This window comes from Antechinus flavipes, chromosome 3 (genome assembly GCF_016432865.1).
Source record: "Antechinus flavipes isolate AdamAnt ecotype Samford, QLD, Australia chromosome 3, AdamAnt_v2, whole genome shotgun sequence".
Classification (NCBI taxonomy): domain Eukaryota; kingdom Metazoa; phylum Chordata; class Mammalia; order Dasyuromorphia; family Dasyuridae; genus Antechinus; species Antechinus flavipes.
In genome coordinates, this window is record NC_067400.1 from 84,073,394 (window position 1) to 84,085,895 (window position 12,502).

The window sequence follows — 12,502 nt, forward strand, 5'->3', positions numbered from 1 at the left end:
GACAATATAAAAAGAGGGTGGTGGTGATACAAAATAGAATCAGTTAACAAAAATGGAGATTTATCAATTTGAGTTTCTCTGTCCCTGTGGGCATTAAAATACTGTTTGTTATCCTATTTTTTGTAAAGAGGAATAGATGATCTCCCTTCTTAGTATGTGTGTATGTGTATGTTTTTAAGCAGACATTTCATGGATATCCATATAAATCCTTACTCTCTCTGGTATAGCAGCATCATGGCTATATTACTAAGCTCTAATAGGGCTTTTTATCAAGTTTATCTAAACTCAGATTTATAAGTAGAATGGTCAGTGATTGAGCTAAGGCAAAAGGGAAAAACATAGAAATTTCAGAATATCAGCTACTTAGGAATGAGTCCTTACCTTTTTTTGTGTGTATGTGTGTGTCATGGGTCTGGCAATCTGGTGAAGCTTATGGACCCTTTTTAAGCATATTTTTAAATGCATATAAAACAATGCATGGGATCACAAAGATAACCAATATAATTGAAATTATATATGTGTTGGGGCAGTAGGTGATGCAGTGGGTAGAGCACCAGCCCTGAAGTCAGGAGGACTTGAGTCAAATCTGGTCTCAGACACTTAACACTTCCTAGCTGTGTGACCCTGGGCAAGTCACTTAACCCCAATTGCCTAAGGGAAAAAAATTTTTATGTGTATATGTGTGTGGAATGTTGACCACTAGCCCAAAATAATTCTCATGGCCAGAGCAGAAAACAATTTATTCAATAACTGCAGGCAAAGGGCATTGCCTTCCCCAAAATCTAGTGAAGTGAGATGGACAGTTGAGAAAATGGTTTTCATATCCTAAAACAATTTTTACCCCATCATGGGCTCCAGCTGTTCCTTAGTATCAAGACTCACAGTCTGTCACAGGAATCCACTGCACCCTCAAGGTACCAGAATAGGGAGATCATAGGTTACAAAACCATTTTTACGAGATTAAGCAAGGGTACAAGCAAGGAGATGGGGGTGGGGTTGCTGGAACTGTAGCCCCAGACTGTAGCAGGGGTCAGTTTTCTGAGAAGGCCTCACGTCCATCCCACATAATCCTCCTTTTTGACCATTTGAGGACTTCTCACATCAATCCCGATTTTTCAGCTTCTATACCTCACCTTCAGGACTAGCCTTATCTTTATGACTTAGGGGCTCCCACCCCCAATTCCCACACTAATTGAATGATACAGAAGTTACTGGAATGAATCTCCAACTTTCATTACATAGCCAGTCCTTGCTGCAAGGAACTTACATTCTTTTGGGAGAAAAACTCCACCTCTGATTATTCCTTAATGTCCTTGTGAGTTTGTTTTCTAATTTGTTTAGTTCCTCAAATTTAATTTTCATAACTATGAAAAACAAATGCCCATCCATTTCTCACAATCCCATCTTTTTTAAAATTTTGTTTCCTCATCCTTTTCTAACCCCTCACATTTGGCAAATATTTTTTTTTTACATCCCACTTCATAAAAATATTAACCCCTGCAAAGATCTCCTTATCCAGGATGGATAACTAATCCCTGAATTCTCTGCTAATTCTGATAGGGCTGTACTAGGAGTGAAATTTCCAATTGTAACACATGTTCCTCTTCCTGCCATTAATCTTTCTAGAATCATTCTTATTTTCCCCATGTTATTCTGCTAGTGACATCTAACTGTTCTATTATTCTTTTCACTGTTTCTTGGATGGAATATAGTCACCAGAGAAGGAAAGATCTAAATTCAGAACTAGATTTCTAGCCTTGAACTCATCAGTTACTATCCTTGACTTAATCATTCCTGATTCAGCCTATCTTCATCAAATGTGAAGGTAAAAGGAATAGCCAATGGGATGGGTGCACAAGTGCCCACTTGGTTCCTGGGCAAAGCAGGTTAGAGAATGCTGCCTTCCCCCGAGGTTTGCTTGAGGTAAATTGCCGTCCAAGAAAGTGCCAGAGCTACCCTCAATTACATTCCAGATTTAGGTATACACCATTAAATCCCTAGATTTTGGAATCTTTCACCCTGCCATGAGAGAGGCAGACTGGCTGATCTCCAAAGGAAAGGAACTAGTATAAAGTATTAAAATTCTTCCCAGGAATGTTATTTTGGGAACAAAAGGAATTCACACTCATATTTTTCCATGCCCAAAGGGAATGGTACTATCTAGTTGCTTTTTTGTTCAGACTCTTCCAGAGTACTTTACCAGTTCCACTAAAGCACTGCCTTAAGGCCTTAACTTGATTCTAAATCTTAAGATCTATATCTATTACATGTATAACCAACTTAGCTTTTATCCACATTTTCTAAATGTCTAGCCCTTGTAGCAAACCAAATATTCCAAAATGAAGAGGCAGTTCCATAAAAATCTTTCTTTCTTAGGATACAATTAGTATATTTAAGCCAAGAGATTAAAGGAAAGCGGGAGGGACCCATGGATCTAAAAGAAAAGGGCTCTTAGAAATGAGTGTCAATATAATGTAATTATTAAATAAAAAATTAAAAAAAAAGAAAAGAAAAAAAGAAAAGGGCTCTTAAATAAAAGCCTGAGTATAATGGATTTTCTGTTCCTGATATTTTGGGTGCATTTGTAGCTCACTGAGCAGGTCTGTAAAACACATTGTTACCAAGGAATGTTATTTATATATGTACCTTTTAGCTTACTTGTATCCTTTCCCAGTAATAACTCAAATCTTAATCTGATGTCTCCATCTTAAGCACCAAATACTATTAGGATAGGGGATAGCATTAACTTCCCCCCTTCACAGGACTGATGGACAAAGGAAACCCACTCAGACACTAGGTAGTTTGGAGTCCATTCACTGGTTAGTTCCAATTCCTTCCCAAATGGGGCCCAAAGTCTTCTGAGGTATGGAAAGATCTCATCTTCTAAAACTACTTCCTGCTGAGAATGGACATTGAGCTGGGTCATCCTACAGGTTCCCATTTGAACTGATTGAAAATCCAGTGGGTTGAGTCAGTCCCCTGAAGGTGGTCAATAATCTAGTGTTGTTTTTTGAATTGCTTGAAGCCTAGAGGAAAACAAATCTAAGAGAACTAGAGAGAGAACAAGTACAAAGATCAGAACCCTCATTCTTGGGAGGTGTACTTACATCTTCCCTGAAGATTTTGTAAACAGTTAAGAATCTTTTTAGAGACTACATAATACCCCCAAAATCAATTTTCAGAAAGGGGAAATGCCAACAATAACAGTGTTCACATATGAGTAAAGCCTCATGTGTATATACATATATTTATATATGTGGTTTTTCAGACGAGTATCCCTATGACTCTGAACAGGTTTCAGGAGAAGGGGATTCAATGGCACTTTAAGGAGTCACTTGGGCTCTTAGCTTGAAAGTAGTGAAAACAGATTTCACAAGAGCCTTTGTAGCCTGCTGTAGGCCTAAGAAGTTCCACTGGCTTGGCTCTAGGATTATAGAAGATGGCCTCAAAGTGTTTAAATTTTTATAAATTTATAAATTTTTAAAATAAATTTTCCCATTGATGTAACATTCCATAAATTACATCCCTCTTAAAAAAACAAGTACACTAAAATCCTCTTCTCTAAATCATATGAAAAATATTTCAGTTTCAGTTTCAATAATAACAGGTCTCACAGTTGTATCAATTGTTTTTACATTTACAAAAGGTCTTATTTCATACAGACACATCTAGCAGCAGATAAATGACCAGGCCAAATAATCATTTACTTTTAAGATATGGCTACATATTTTTAGATCAAAAACTGCAAAATATTACATATTTGATCTGTGTTCATGGCTTCTACTGACAACTTTAATTATAGAAATTTGCTATAAAAGGAAAAAGCAGAGGCATGATTATAATGGCATCAAAATTGATTCTTCAGGGCCTCAGTATGAGGACACAATTTGATAACCAATCAAGTAGTAACAATTCAACTTGAGCCAATTCAGCTCTCAAATGGTGGGTTGCTAATTTAATAATTCATCAGATGATCATTCCCAAATTCAAAACTCAAAACAAGTTATAATCTCAAGAGATTTCATCTCAATAGCAAGTTTAACTAATCAACTTTTAAATCCTAAACTACCTATCCCACGTGCCTGTAAAGCAAGAAAGCTGTATCAATCATATTCATTAAACAATGAGACCATGATGCACTTAATAAATATTAGATTTTCTGAATGGCTTTTGAAATAAACACTTTCAGAAAATTTGCAGTTAATCAGAAATCTAACAAACGTCTCTTAGAAGTTCCTTGTATTACTAAGTGGTTGAATCTTTGATATAGCATCACAAATAACTTTGCCTTAAAACAACCTTAGACTTGAAAAACAAAAACATTCAGTTATTAACACCATGTAAAAGTAAGCTATTCCTTTAAACAATAGAAGCAATTGATGTTAAAGTGATTTCATGTAACCAGCATGGAGGTGGGAGAAGTTGGGGATGGAGGTGGTGGCGGAGCGGGAGGAATAAGCTCCAGTGAATGAGAGTGTTTTCTCCCTTCTAAGAAGCAGCCATACTCAGTGGAGGAAGGATGGACTAAACCTTCACCTTCCCAAACCAATAGATCTTTCCTTTTCCCCTTCCCCCATGCCATGTGGTATCTTTCCTAATTCCATTATGCTTTCCAACTCTATTCTCCTTATAACTCTTTTAGGGTGCTAAGTCCCCCTCAAGACCTAGCCTGCCAGCCAAGGACATAAACCAACCTTCTGGCAAAATTGCTATACCATACTTTCCATCATTAATTATTAAGCTCCCTTTCTATGCTCTCCCATTCATTTCATATTTATCATTCCTGATATATATAATATCCCTCCATTTCTGGGGCCTGGAACCACATCTTTTAGTGCCAGCCAAAACTTCCTGCTCTACTCTGTGCTCTCCAACATCTCCTGTCTCTCTCTTCAACAACCTATCACATCAATAATCCTTAACAATTTTAGGTTTTAATATTACCGCAATAACTCCAAAGAACTTAATTAGCAATTTCACAATTTTCATAAGTGATAGTCAAATAGACATAACATAGCTTATCATAAAAATGGATAGGAATCTTAAGTAATTTACAGTCAAATTTCCAATTTTAACAAACACATCAATTGAGAAAAAAATTATTTTAAAAATCAATATTTTAGCTTGTGAGATTCTAACTGGATGCTCCATTTAAACTATCAATTGCTTTTGCAAATCAATCTTGTCTCTTGTTTTTAAAACCACATTTTAAAAACATCTAAATAACTTCAGGCCAAATTTCATAAAACTTATACATATGTCCAACAGAGCTGACTAAATTTTAAAGCATAGCTCATAATTTTTACAAATTACCTAATATACAATTTAGAAAGCAATCTAAATAGGAAATATGAACATGTGACCTCTTTAGGTAAGTTACCAGAGAACTTTTTTTAATAACCATAATCATCAAATAGATTTAAACTTCTAGTAGCAATACTGCAATATTAATACACACATATTTCTAAAATCTTATTCCCAAATTCATCAATTGAAAGTAATTCTATCATATACCATTTAAATTTAAATATACAGTAATTTAGGTCACATTTCTGGGAGAAAACTGCTCTTCCCCCTCAAAAATTCCATTTTTCTAGACTGCCTGCAATCTCTAAAACGGCAGTAAACTATTTGAAATGTGAGATAGAAATGTAGGCCTGTGAGAGCAACATGGCAATGGTTCTTATCTCCCCTTCCTCTAAATTTTGTATTCTTCCCTATGAACTGCTGTTGGGAAGGGGGGAAGGATTTTAAAGTGTAAAATAGATTCCCCTTGATTGCCCCAAGCTATGTGGAGATAAGCCACACCCTTGTACAGAATTCAGAATCTCCAGAGAAGTTGGGACTTTGGAGGTTGGCGAACATAGGGACTCATCTAGTGAGAAACTGAGGCTGACTCCAGAGCATGAAGTTTTGGGGGAGCCTATCATTCTTTGGAAAATTTGGATTGGATTTAAGTCTATTTACAACAGCTCTATCGTTCCCAGTCCCCTCTAGAGAGAGAAGCTTGAAAGCTTAAGAAAAAATTCAGATTACTTTGCATCAAGATGCACAGAACAATTGTTTTAAATCCCAAAATGGCCATTTCTTTTACTTTGTAATTCAGTTGACTAAGAAAAAACACAAGCTCACACTCATACACCAATACAAACTGTTTTTTTTAAATTCCTTAAGTGTTACAAAGGATGGCAGCCCTTTTTATAGTGGCTAGAAACTGGATGCCCATCAATTAGAGAATGGCTGAATAAATTGTGGTATATGAATGTTATGGAATATTATTGTTCTACAAGAAATGACCAGCAGGATGATTTCAGAGAGGCCTGGAGAGATTTACCTGAACTGATGCTAAGTGAAATGAGCAAAACAAGAGATCATTATACACTTCAACAATAATACTATATGAGGATCAATTCTGATGGAAGTGGCTATCTTCAGCAATGAAAGGATCCAAATCAGTACCAATTGATCAGTGATGAACAGAACCAGCTATACCCAGTGAAAGAACACTAGGAAATGATATGGACTATAACTTAGCATCTGCACTCTTTCTCTTGTTGTTTGCTTGCATTTTTGTTTTTCTTCCCAGGTTATTTTTACCTTCTTTCTAAATCTGATTTTTCTTGTGCAACAAGATAACTGTATAAATATATTATATTTAACATGCACTTTAACATGTTTAACATGTATGGGACTGCCATTCCATTTAGGGGAGGAGGTGGAGAGAAGGAGGGGAAAAATTGGAACAGAAGTGTTTGCAAGGATCAGTGTTGAAAAATTATCCATGCATTTGTTTTGTTAATAAAAAGCTATAATAATTTTTTTTAAGTGTTACAAAGGAGTTTTCTTCTGGATTGAAAGGCTCCTTAGCATCTACACATGAATTTAACTTTTGACATACCCAGTCCCTGGAGGAATAGTCTTATATTTCCCTTTACACTTAGGGGACTCACCCCAATTGTCAATTTGTTTCTTAGATTCATGCTTAGATTGACTACTGAATGCCAATTACGATTAGGTTTCCCCCTTCCCTCAGGCACCCAGAGGGACTTGCTAAGTACTCCCTTTTCACTGGATCATTATCTCTACCAATCCCAGGGCCCCTGTTCAGCTCAGGTTATTAGATGCTGTCCCTTTCAGGGCCCTCTTTCAGCTTTTACATTGAGCTATATTCTTATATTTGCATGACTATTCCTTTCATCATCAGCCCAGGCTTTTCCTCTTTTTAGTCTATTGGAGCTTCTTCTGGGTTTCTGCTCTGGCAACTCTCTTCAGGATCCTACTTCCCCACAGTAGTATCTTCTCCCTCAAGTCCAAAGACTGTCAGGGCTGCTCTCCCTGACAGGGAGTGATGAGAGAGAATCGCCAGTGAGAGAGCACAAATCCTGCATGAGTCCCCAGAAAACTGTGTGGAACAGCAACCACTAAACCAAAATAATTCAAATAGATGTTTCTCAGGCCAGAGCAGAAAGCAGCTTATTCAGTTCCTGCAGGAAAGGGGCATTTCCTTCACCAAAATCTAGTGAAGTGAGGCAAAGTGAGGTAAGATCTAGTGAAGTAAGAATGGTTTTTATACCCTAAAACAATTTTTATCCCATCTTGGGACCCAGCTGTCCCTGCCTTAGTATCAAGGTTCACAGTCCATTAAAGGAATCCATTCCATCTTCAGGTTACAAGAACAGGGGGACTATAGATTACAAAGCGGTTCATATGAAATTAAACAAGGGTATAAGCAAAGGAATAAGGAGGTTCTCTGAGATGGTCTTACATCTATCCCACATATATGTATATACACATGTGTGTATATGTCTATAAATTCATTGATCTTAAGTTAAAGACCCTGTGACCTAAGTTGTTGCAAGATTGCATTCTGCATCAATGGAGAGAATGTTTATATTGGTGAAAACATGAGTCCTTGAAGTATTTTTTTTTCTTTTGAAAAAATAATCATACTATATTTTAACATTCATTTAAAAATTTTTGAGTCCCAAATTCTTTTTCGAAACCCTCCCTCAACCTATTCAGAGGGGAAGCAATATGATATCAATTATGCATATGAAGTTACGCAGAACATAATTCTATATCAACCATGTTGCAAACAAAAAACCAACAAGAAAAATAAAGTGACAAAAGTATGCTTCAATCAGCAGTCAGATTCCATTAGTTCTCTCTCTGGAAATGGATAGCATTTTTGGAATTGTCTTGGATCACTATATTGATTAGAGTAGCTAAGTCTTTTACAGGTGATATGTACAATGTACAAAAGTTATTACATACAAACTTCTCCTGGTTTAGCTCACTGTACTTTGCATCAGTTCATGAGACTGCTCAGGCTTTCTTGAAACCATCCCCAAGGTGTTCCTTTAAAAAAAATTTTAAATGAGCTTGAAAACTTGTGATAAAGCCTAAGTTTAGGGGAACAATTTTTTTTTCACTGATAAGTAATAATAACAAATAATTAAAGCCTTCAATAAACAGAAATTTGATTTAGAAGCCATGATGTTACAAATTTTAACTATATAGTTTCAGAAAGCAAAAGAGACCATAATGAGATTTTAATGAAAGTGATATAAAGTCCTTCACTGCTCTCATCTACATCTCAAGGTAGCAAAGGCTCTTTCAGCCACTGGGGGCTTTTGTCAGTTTGTGATATATTATCTCTCACATATTGTTTTGAAAGAAAAAAAAAAAAACTAGTGTGAAGAAAGAAAGAAATAGAGCGTTTTCCTATTTATTTTCAGAGAGTTATAAAACCTTTCATGTGAAAACAAAACTATTAGAAAAAAAGTAACATTTTTCAATGAAGTATAAGTTTCTCTCTCTCTCTGGTTCTTAATTTAAGAGAAAGAAGTGAATTTTGACACAAAGAAAGCTGGGTGAAAAAATGTGACCTAACTAAAATTAAGGCAGATAGACCATGATTTATATCAAAAAGTAGTAAAGGGTCTTTTTTTCTGATAAGTAGTCAAAGAAAAACAAGACAAAATGCATTTAAAACTTTAAAAGCAAAATAAGTCTTTTTAAAGCATATAAGATTGAAATAATTACTTTTCAGCAACCCATGGATATTGGGTAGAAGGTAATAGCGCTCCTTAATGTATTTTTAAGTTTGCAAAACACTTTACAAGTAACATCTAATTTTATCCTAACGACTTCATCGGGTAAGTTGTCATTATTTTATTTTACAGATGAAAGAATTGAGGCAGAGATTTAAGTTATTTGTCCAGAGATCATGCAGTTAGTTAAGTATTCAAAGCTAAACTTGAATTCAAGTAAATGAATCAAAATTAAGAACTATAACCACCAAACTTTAATTATAGGCAATGGGAAAAGCAGTCTAAGTTGCCAATCCATTTAACAATGAAAAAACATCTCTCCTTTCAACTCCTTTTTCCAAGGGACTGTTTTTTCTTCTCAGTGCAGACCATCACTATGATAGCCAGAGGTTGAAAAAATCAAAATAAGCCCACCTAAGCTTTGGTCCCTCAAGGTTGTTATATTTATTTACCTGTCTGAATTAGTTACTTGAAGACTTTAATTCTGGTATTTTATCCTTTTCATCTGGAATCAAGTAGAGCTGAATTCAAAGAGTTTAAACTCTTTGGCTCAGACACTTGCCAGATGCAAAACTTTAGACAAATCACTTAATTTTAAAAAAGAAAATGGCAAACCACTTCAGGATCTTTGCCAAGAAAACCCCAAATGAGATCATGAAGAATTGGATATGACTTAAAAAAATGATTGACCTGAACACATTAAAAATATATACAGAGTAATCTCAGGGGAAAAGGGAAAGGGACACAAGACCAGAAAATGCTTCCTACATAAAGGGGGATTTGAGCTGAATTTTGAAGGAATCAAGATAAGTTGACAACTGGCAGATTTCCTACTTATTTTAGTTACATTTATTTATGCAAAAATATGTGCAATTTATAAGTGAAATTATCTTTTACATTTTGTTATTGCTTCTATACATTATTTTAGTTAAGAATTCTCATTTTAGCAATAGGGGCTAAAAGGTATGAAAGATATCTGACTTAGTTCTCAATTCTTTTTAATGATATAGCCCTTAACTCAACATATATCCATGTTGAGCTTATAGTAGATGGTGGATGATTTCTGCCTAAACCCATTTCTGCCATTCTGAAAATCAGTGTTCTGTCAAATATGGCATTATTCTCCAAGAAATCTATACAATGGAATTTTTGAACACTGGGCTATTGAATTAAATTGTTGCTTTTTTAAACCAGTCTGTTTCACTACTCTTCTATTTTTTTAATCAGAACTAAGTATTTTGATTGCTAAATGAAGAGTTTGAGGCCTGGATGTATTCCTCCTCATTCCCACATTATTTTTCATTATTTCCTTTAGATTTTAGGCCTTTCTTCCAAATTCTAGAACAGAAGCACTTAGGTTACACAGTGAATAGAGGTCTGAATCTGAAAGAAGGATAACCTGAACTCAAATTGAGTCTCAGTCACTTAACTTTGTGACTCCAAACAAGCCACTTCTGCTTGCCTCCCATTCCTAACTGTAAAATGGGGTGAATACTAGCTTTATCTTACAGGGCTATTGTGAAGATCAAATAAGATAATATGTGTAAAATGCTTAACAGAGTGCCTAACACTTAATAAATGCTTCTTTTCTTTCAAATAAATTTTATCTATGGATATTGTTGAGAGTTTAATTCTTTAGAGAATCCATCCAGGTTACTTTCTAAATGACAAAGTTTTTAGGTAAAATCTTAGGAGTCACTTAGGCCAGGTTCTCATCATTGGCCAAATTGAATGAACTTGAGCATTGTTTCAGAATATTTTTTTTTAATGATGGTGCTTCTTCATTGTAAGAAATGATAAAAGGAATAATATCAAAATAATTTGAGAAAATTTATATGAACTGATGAATAGTAAAATCAAAAGAATCAGGAGAACCCTTTATTCTATAACAATTTATAAATGAATAGTTTTGAAAGACATCAGAACTATGATCAACACAATGACTAATCATGATTCTAGAAAATTAATGAAGATTATTCACTTCCTAACAGAGAAGTGATGGATTAAATATATGGAGTGAAACACGCATTTTTTTGCACATGGGAAATGTGAGAATTAGTTTTTCTTGACTATGCATATTTGTTACAAGGGTTTTGCTTAATTTTTTATTTTTTTTATAAAAGGTGGAGGGTTTTGGAAAGAAAATAAATGCTTGTTAATTGAAAAAAAATTTAAAGCAAAAAAAGTTATTATGACAATGAAACACTAATGTGAAAGCAAGGGAAAAATGAAGTATACTTTCTGTAGCTTTTTGTAAAAACAGTTGGGGACACAGTTATTTGGATCCAGAGGATTTCTTGAGCCCTGTTCCAAAGAAACAATGATTAAGCAGATTTTGTGTGTGTGTGTGTGTGTGTGTGTGTATCTCTGTAATAATGTTATCACTGCCTTTGTCTCTAATTACAAATTATCATAAATCCTTGAGGAGAGATTGTCACATAAATTATGGCTGCAAATATTTGACTGTTAAAGATTTTGCTCACCGTTCTCCAGCAATTGTGTTTTTCCGGCAGAGTTTGTCATAGGAGTTCAAGGTTGTACATTAAACAGATTAAAACTGATAGCCTCAGGGAAGCTATGGCTTCACTACAAATGGAAGGTATGCAAATCTTTCACCATGGATTATTTTCTGAGAAAATGCAACATTGACAAAAGGACAGGGAGACAGTTCTAAAATTAAAGCACAGAGAAAAAGTCATTTGGGAATAATAGCATTTATATCCTACTTTAAGGTTTGAAAAGCACTTTTCATGTCACTTCATTTCCCCATTTTGTAAATAAGAAAATTGAAAGCTGAGGGATAAATGATTTGCCCAGAGTAACACAGCTTGTAAGTATCTGGGGCAGAATCTGAACTCAAGTCTTCCTGATTCCAATCCACCACACCACCTGACCATTAAGAAGATATGGTCTGGGGAGAGGAGAGCCAAGATGGTAGAGTAGAGAAGTACCCAACCAAGCTCTCCAAAGTTTCCCTTCAATCAGCTCTAAATACCTCAAAATTCTAGAGTGGCAGAACTCACAAAAGGTTGGGTGAAACAATTTTCCAGCCCAAGAAAACCCAGGCAATTGGCAGGAAAAGGGCAATCTCGACAGGATGCAGTCTGGGGATATTGAGCACATTTCACTGAAGTGGCTTCAATGGCGTTGGGGGTGGCTGCATTGGCAGTGGGGGCAACAGCAATTGCAGCAGCTTTTCAAGCTCTCAGCACATGAGTGATTCCCTCAGCACAGAGAAGGGTTTGAGTCAACTGGTCAGAAGGGACCTTTTGTTAGTGCTGGGCTCAGGACTCTTGCCTACCTGCAATTCCTGATCCCAGGTCCAGGGCCAAAAGGAGCAATAGCATTGATATTGGAAGCTAGGTCATGATTCTAGGAAAAAGAAAAGTGCTTATGGTCACTTACCAGGGACCCTGGTCCAGGACAGAAGGGAGTACTAGCAATTGTGA